Here is an 8,420-nt window from a genome sequence, read left to right as displayed (position 1 = left end):
TAGGAGGAGGGGGAAGGGTTTGACCCTGAAAGAGGGGAGATGGAGCTGAGCCGTGGGGAAGAACTTGTTTGGTGTGAGGGTGGTGAGAGCCTGGCCCAGGTTGCCCCGAGAAGCTGTGGCTGCCCCATCCCTGGAGGGGTTCAAGGGCAGGTTGGAGGGGGCTTGGAGCACCCTGGTGTGGTGGGAGGTGTCCCTGCCCAGGACAGGGGGTGGCACTGGGGGGGCTTTAAGGGTCCTTTCCCACCCAAACCAACCCACGATTCTATGATTCTATCCTCAAATGACAGAGTGCGCTCCAAACTCCTAGAGTCATTAGAAAAAAGTTTCAAGAGCAAGATAACATTTAGTTTTCTGTTGATGACTAAGAGCAAAATGAAGAGCCTGAAAAGCAAGAACCATCAATAGACTGGTTTTTAAGCAAACAGCTGGACAGATGAATACTTAGACAGATGTTTTCTTACACGAACAATGGAGGGTCTGCTGAGGCCGGTGCAGCAGAACGAAAGCCTTCTGCTCACCATGACCTTTTGCATAGCACTAAAAATCCCTTAAACGTGTTTTATGTGAGAGGTGCGTGGACTCCTGGGGGAGGATTTACTGCGTAGCCCTGCAGCCCCTGCAGAGATTTACTCAGCTGATGTGTGTCGCTTTAAACTGCAGATCACCTTTAGCATCCCACAGGCAGTGAAAGGCCCCCCTGTGTTTATTCACTCTAGAAGAGTCTTCGCCTGATTTTACTCCTGTGCTTACTTTCTTTTTCATTTCATGGGTTGCAAAAGCCAGGAATGGATGAATTCACTTTACAGCAGACTGCCAGTGATCCCCAATTTTGCCCCAGCAGAAGGGGGGGGCTGTGGCAAGACAAGCCAAGCACTTTAAGCATCTTCCTGACACAAACCTCCCCTGTTAGCAGTGTCAAAACCACTAATAAATCCAAGGAGTGCAGACTTGGGATCCTCCAAGGCTTTTATATACATATATGGAAATGCAGCACCCGGATCACCAGCTGAAAGTCTGGGTTTTTTATGGTATTTACAGATACAGCCTTTCTGCTGGACCTTCAGTCACCACCACAGGGGCCAGGTTCCACTTTTAGAGCCACAGATATATACTGGAAGCTCCAGCTCCAGCTCACAGCCAGCAAACTCCTCTTGCCTGTGTGTCAGGAGGATGGATGGCTTGGATGGACACCCGAGCTCTACACACCCTGTTCCCCCCATATCCCCTGGGATGGACATCTCCAGCCTCTCTCCTCCTGGATTTTGGGGAAGCCAGCGGTATGCTGCCAGTGGCCAAACACTGGGGTTTCTGCACATTGGCTTCCCGAGTTAAGACATCTAAATCTAAATACAGGCTGAGAAGAGCAACGCTGAGATGAGTGGTTGGGTCTGTCCCTCCCAAGGTGCAGCTGGACCCCATCATGGTGTACAACATCAACAGCCAAAGTGACCCCCAGTGACAGAGACGGGACAGAGCATGGCTCAGGATGACCATGGGCCAGCAATGTGGTGGCCAAGAGGGCCAATGGTCTTCTGGGGGGCATCAAGAAGATTCCCTCTCTGCTCTGCCCTGGGGAGGCCCCAGCTGGAGCACTGGGACCAGTTCTGGGCTCCCCGGTTCCAGAAGGACAGGGAACTCCTGGAGAGGGTCCAGCAGAGGCTGTGAGGATGATGAGGGCCTTGAGTATCTCTCTGCTGAAGAACGGCTGAGGGACTTGGGGCTTTTTAGTCTGGAGAAGATAACACTGAGGGAGGGAGGATGATGAGGGACTGGAGCATCTCTCTGCTGAGGAAAGGCTGAGGGACTTGGGGCTTTTTAGTTTGGAGAAGATAACACTGAGGGGGGGATCTCTGGGCACAAACTGGAACATGGAAAATTCCATCTCAACACGAGGAGGAACTACTTGACTTTGAGGGTGGTAGAGCCCTGGAAGAGGCTGCCCAGAGAGGGTGTGGAGCTTCCTTCTCTGGAGATATTCAACCCTCCCCCGACACTTTCCTGTGGGACCTGCTCTGGGTGGACCTGCTCTGGCAGGGGGTTGGACTGGGAGGTCTCCAGAGGTCCCTGCCAACTCCATATCATTCTGTGATTAAGGTGCCTAAACGGGAAAGGGACAGACACAGAGGGCTGCCCAGGGAGGTGGTGGAGTCTCCTTTCTCTGGAGATATTCAACCCTCCCCTGGACACGTTCCTGTGGGACCTGCTCTGGGTGGACCTGCTCTGGCAGGGGGTTGGACTGGGGGGTCCCCAGAGTTCCCTGCCAACCCCAAATCATTCTGTGATTAAGGTGCCTAAACAGGAAAGGGACAGACACAGAACTTCAGGCTATGGCCAAGAAGGACTCAGAGAGTCCAGATCCAGCTGCCAGACTTGGGCCACTTGTTGCAACATCTGTATGGGGCTTGCACAGCTGTCCCATGGGCCAGCAAGGTGTCTGGTGTGGGAGACTGGGTCAGGCATGAGGGCGCTGGTCACCCAGCTCCTCTGCTGGAGGAGTCCCCTACGGTTCAGTGGCACTGGAAGGAAGAACAGAGCTGGAGGAATCAGAGCTGCTGGTGTCATCATGCTCCTCAGCCTCCTGCTCCACCAGTCTGACACTCACCTCTGCTATGCCATGCTAACAACTCATGCTGGGAGCACCAGCCTGACCAGAGCCATCTCCACGTCTGCGTGTCTGTCCTTTGGTAGCCTACACTGAGAAGAGCAAAGTTGGAGAATCTGGTGCTGCAGATGGTCCCAGGGAGGTGGATGGCTCTTGCACCACCAGAGACTTCCCCAGGCCCCACTCATCCCTGATGTCATAGAACCATAGAATGGTTTGGGTGGGAAGGGACCTTAAAGACCATCCAGTCTCACCCTGGGCAGGGACACCTACTACCAGATCAGGTTGCTCCAAGCCCTGTCCAACCAGGTCTTGAAACGTTGCTTTGCTGAGGCTCAGGGGCAGTGAGGTGGGTGGACGTGGTCCTTTTTGTGCATGTTGGGGCATGGAGAGAAGATGCAGCAGAACCTGTCCAGGGTGGGAGAAACGTTTCTGCCATTGCATTTCAGCAGGTAATCACGTTGTGTTCAAAGCAGATGGAAAATCTCCAGCTCCAGTGTTTGATGGACAGGGACATCCACTGTTTCTGTGCCTGCAAACCCAGTGTATTTGGGGTGGAGAAGGAACCCGGTCACGCCTGACAGACACCAAAGGGGCTGCAGGGTCACCTCCCACAGCATGTTCTACTAACTTGGACGTCATGCTGAGCCAGGCTCCCAAGGTGGGTGGTTGCTGATTTTGGAAGCCGCTGCACTGAAGATTCCTCCTACAGCTCCTGCCTTGGAGGAGGTTATTAAAGACATAGCATCCCTCCTGCACTGGCAACACACATCCATCCCTGAGGCTATGATCCCAGTGCTGGTCTCCATCAACAGACCTTCATAGAATCATAGAATCATGGAATGGTTTGGGTTGGAAGGGAACTTAAAGACCATCTCATTCCACCCCCCTGCCCTGGGCAGGGACACCTCCCACCACACCACGTTGCTCCAAGCCCCCTCCAACCTCCCCTTGAACCCCTCCAGGGATGGGGCAACCACAGCTTCTCGGGGCAACCTGGGCCAGGCTCTCACCACCCTCACACCAAACAAGTTCTTCCCCACATCTCAGCTCCATCTCCCCTCTTGCAGGGTCAAACCCTTCCCCCTCCTCCTAGGGCTCCCCTCCCTCATCAAGAGTCCCTCCCCAGCTTTCCTGGAGCCCTCCCCCCCCTTTAGGGACTGGAAGGGGCTGGAAGGTCTCCCCGGAGCCTTCTTTTCTCCAGGCTGAACCCCCCCAACTCTCTCAGCCTGTCCTCACAGCTGAGGGGCTCCAGCTCTCCCAGCATCTCCATGGCCTCCTCTGGATCCATTCCTCTGCCTATCACTACATGCCCTTCTAAAAAGTCCCTCTTACTATCAAGGATGAAAAGAGAAATCTTTACTGGGTTGGAGCTGGGAGCACTGGGGTGGACATGGTGGCGTACCCTAGGAGGGCTCCTTGGCCAGCTCCTGGGACCACAGGGCAGAGGTGTCCTCCGGAGCCTCTCACATGTGTGCACAAGGATGGAGAACCCCACAGAGGTCCCCAGGTGGTGGGCACACATCTGCCCTACAGCCACAAAGGCAGCTCTCCTGAGCAAACATGGTAAAACACAGGGAACCTCACCTGATCTCAGAGCTGGATTTCCAGCCAACCAGCAAAACACCATAAAAATGCAAACTCCTGATTCCACTGGATGCTAAAAACTGGCATTAAACAGAAATGTGATATATGTTCCATAAATCTCAGAGCCGTTCTTCTTAAGCTATATTTGGTGGTGGAGATTGCTGCCTTTCCGACAGGGAGAACAGCTTGCGAGTTTGAAAGATTTTTATAGTTTTTCTGGCTGTAAGCTCATCTAATAAAAAAAGCACCTCTCACCACAAATTATATTTGTCTGACATATTTGCAGCTACATACTTACGGTAGCTACCTATTTATAATATTTTTATAGCTACAACAAACACTACCTCTGCTAGCTCTGCCCTCAGAGTTTCTGCAGCCTGACTGGTCCAGTCACCAGCCCGTTGTTTCCTGGTGACTCCAGAGACTTCCTCAGCTTGGGATGGATGACCTTCTTGTGAAACAGGGTTGGAGACCTGAGCAAAAGTGTGAACAGACATGGAAGAAATGAGGTTTAAAATCTTGTTTTCAGTTCTGCTCAGAGATGCAGGGAGGTCATTTCACTTTAAAACGTTGGGCTGAAAAATACTATTTATCAGTGTACAGGCTTTTCTTGGGGCATATGTTTTGTAAAATGGCTAAAAATGTCTAACATAATGAGAACTATTCAAAAGAAAAAAAGTATTGATGGAAAAAGACAGTATGGCTGAAGGATAAGACCTGGGGATTGCAATCAGGGCACATGATGAAATTATAGAATGGTGGAGGTTGGAAGGGACCTTTCAGCTCATGGAGTCCAACCATCAACCCAACACTGACAAACCCAACACTGACCCATGTTTCTCAGCACCACCTCTGCCCGGCTTCGAAATCCCTCCAGGGATGACGACTCCACCACTGCCCTGGGCAGCCTCTGCCAAGGCTTCACAACCCTTTCCAGGAAGAAATTGTTCCCAAGCTCCATCCTCAACCTCCCCTGGGGCAATTTGAGAATGAAAGCATGTCCAGCAGGCAGTGATGTTTTGGCCACCTTGATTTTACCTCAGTAAATAATGTTTCAATGAAGTGTAATGAAAAATCCATGTGTTCAAAATGCTGTATTGCCATTCCAGTGTGGTTTTAATAAGTGAAGAAAGAGCAATGAGGTGTTTTTCCTCCTCCTCGAATGTGAGCTGAGGGACATGGCCCCACACAGCAGCAAGGCACTGACTTTCCCCTCCTCATGGCCCACCCAGGGACGATGGCTTCTGTCTCTGGTGACAGAATCCCAGAATCCCAGCCTGGCAGGAGTTGGCAGGGACCTCTGGAGACCCCCCAGTCCAACCCCCTGCCAGAGCAGGGTCACCCAGAGCAGTGGGACAGGAACATGTCTGGGGGGCGGTTGAATGTCTCCAGAGAAGGAGACTCCACCACCTCCCTGGGCAGCCTCTGCCAGGGCTCTGCCACCTGCACAGGAAAGTTTTCCTTATTTTCTGCATCCCAGTTTGTGCCCGTTGCCCCTTGTCCTGTCACTGGGCACCACTGAGAAGAGTCTGACCCCATCCTCTTACCCCCCACCCTTCAGCTCTTGCTCAGCATTGATAAGGTCCCCCCTCAGTCTGCTTTTCTCCAGCTGAACAGCCCCAGGTCCCTCAGCCTTTCCTCAGCAGAGAGATGCTCCAGTCCCTCATCATCCTCACAGCCTCTGCTGGACTCTCTCCCGCAGTTCCCTCTCTTTCTGGAGCTGAGGAACCCAGAACTGGACCCAGTACCAGTTTGGTCTGCACAGAAGAATGTGGGCTGGGAAAACGGGGACCCTCTGCATCCCAACAAGGTGTCAAAGCTAGATAGGAGGTTCCTTGTCCTGGTGGGGCTGCAGTTATTTAAAGGAAAGAAGAAATAGAGATCTGTATCTGCCGGCATAAGTGAACTCCCTGTTGAGTTCCCACCAACCAGGGGAGGGAGCAGAGATCTGTACCTGCCAGCATGAGTGAACTCCCCGTTGAGTTCCCACCAGCCAGGGGAGGGAGCGATGAAGCCTGACCAGGGGCTGCACAAGAAAATCAAGGCAGCCCTAAATCTGAGATGTTCTCCCGGATGAGAGCATTGTCCAACAGGCAGGTTCCTCTTGTCCTTCAAGCCCTTGTGGATTAAACAGAGCATATCTGCTCATTTTTTACACCAAAGGGCTGCTGCCCATTTGCGTAAAAGATGACATTTTAATGTTGCCTGCTGGCACACCCAAAATGGCTTTAGGATTTACAAATCAAAGTAAAACGAGGTGTGGTTTTTAACCGTGGCTGTAACTCTCTGCTGAAACAAGTGACCACAGATGGTGGCGAACGCTGTCCCTGAAGGTGTTTCATCCGGATTCCTCCTAAAAGATCTCCATGATGACACAAAATATTTTATGTGGAGCGTGGAGTTCTTGGGGGGAACGTTAGAGCTGAGGTAACCGATGACATCAGACACATCGCCTCAGCTGTCTTTAAAAGCTGTGTCCTGAACGTCAGAAAGAAAAGGCAAAAAAAAAAGCACAATCTAACACAGAATCACAGAATCTTCATGGTGGGAAGGGACCTTTGAGATCAGCGAGTCCAACCACAAAAACAAAAAAAAAAGACCCAAACCAAACAAAAAAACCCAACCAAACAAAAACCAACCAAACAAAAAAAACCTCAACAAACAAACAGAAGGAGGGCAAGTGGCTGAAAAAAGCCTGCCCTGGGCCCCCCCCCAGTCCCTCCACACACACATTTCTCCTGAACTGGGAGAAATCCCTCTTCTGAAGCTGGAAGTCGGTGCATTTTTGATGGGAAGAAGTTTCCTGGCTGCAGGGGTCGAATTTTAGAAATACCAACAGTGTTTTACAGCTGGCTGCACGCCAGCTACCCAGCGTGTCTGCCATGGCTACGAAACACGTACGATGATAAATATAGTTGTCTCTTTCACTCAGAAATTCCATACTTCTACAAGCCCTTTGTTGTGGTTTAACCCCGACGGGGAGCTCACCCCCACGCAGCCTCTTCGGTCACCATCCCATCCCCCCTGACCCCTCCTCGGTGGGATGGGGAGGGAATCGGAAGGGTAAAAGTGCCAAAACTCCTGGGTTGAGATAAAGACAAGCCCAAAATATTGCCCCCTGTTTTAGCTGCAGCTGAGCAGTGCCTGCACAGCATCAAGGCATTTTTTGCATTTCTCACCCTGCCCCATCAGCAAGTAGCTAAAACATCTCTGTGTTACCAACGCTGGTGTTATCACAAATCCAAAATATAACGCCACACAAGCTACGATGGAGAAAATTAAATCTATTCCAGCCAAAACCAGCACAGCCTTCCTTCTCACTTTTGTCTTTGCAAACAGAATTCCACAGGCAGGCATTGTTTTAGTGTGCGGTATTTTGCCAGAAATACCCTTATCTGTGGGATAAGTGCTTCAATCTCTGACGTAAATCATAGAATCATGGAGTGGTTCAGGTTGTAAGGGACCTTAAAGCCTCCCCAGATCCCCCCCACCCTGCCTGGGGCAGAGACACCTCCCACCACACCAGGTTGCTCCAAGCCCCCTCCATCCTGCCCTTGAACCCCTCCAGGGATGGGGCAGCCACAGCTTCTCGGGGCAACCTGGGCCAGGCTCTCACCACCCTCCCACCAAACAAGTTCTTCCCCACATCTCAGCTCCATCTCCCCTCTTTTAGGGTCAAACCCTTCCCCCTCCTCCTGTGGCTCCCCTCCCTCATCAAGAGTCCCTCCCCACCTTTCCTGGAGCCCCCCCACCCACCTTGAAGGACTGGAAGGGGCTCTGAGGTCTCCCCGGCGCCTTCTCTTCTCCAGGCTGAACCCCCCAACTCTCTCAGCCCCCCCTCCCAGCAGAGGGGCTCCAGCCCTCCCAGCATCTCCATGGCCTCCTCTGGACCCATTCCAACAGGTCCATGTCCTTCTGATGTTGAGGACTCCAGAGCTGGATACAGTGCTCCAGGTGGGATTTCACCAGAGCAAAGTAGAGGCACAGAATCACCTCCCTGGACCTGCTGGGCACACTTCTTTTGATGCAACCCAGGTTGCAGGTGGTTTTTGGGCTGCCAGAGCACATTGCCAGCTCATGTTGAGCTTCTCATCCACCAAAGCTCCTAAGTTCTTCTCCTCAGGGCTGGTCTCCATCCATTCTCTGCAGTAAAACGAGCAGTAACACAAAATGTCCTACCATCTTGGTGTCCTTCGAACAACCCCGCTTCTCCTGCCCCACTCTTTGTCTG

The 8,420-nt window shown here is 52.1% G+C and overlaps 1 long non-coding RNA gene across 1 annotated transcript in view; it reads right to left on the bottom strand.

The window, feature by feature from the left end:
• The window catches only part of LOC106894952, a 13,018-nt gene extending 6,728 nt beyond the window's left edge, over positions 1–6,290 (bottom strand). The window contains exon 1 of the long non-coding RNA XR_001413347.1: positions 6,144–6,290. This is a non-coding gene — a long non-coding RNA (uncharacterized LOC106894952). The remainder of the gene's footprint in view (positions 1–6,143) is intronic.
• Positions 6,291–8,420: the final 2,130 nt, after the last annotated feature.

This window comes from Calidris pugnax, unplaced genomic scaffold (assembly GCF_001431845.1).
Source record: "Calidris pugnax isolate Ruff unplaced genomic scaffold, ASM143184v1 scaffold234, whole genome shotgun sequence".
NCBI lineage: Eukaryota > Metazoa > Chordata > Aves > Charadriiformes > Scolopacidae > Calidris > Calidris pugnax.
This window is presented reverse-complemented; position numbering and strand designations above follow the sequence as displayed.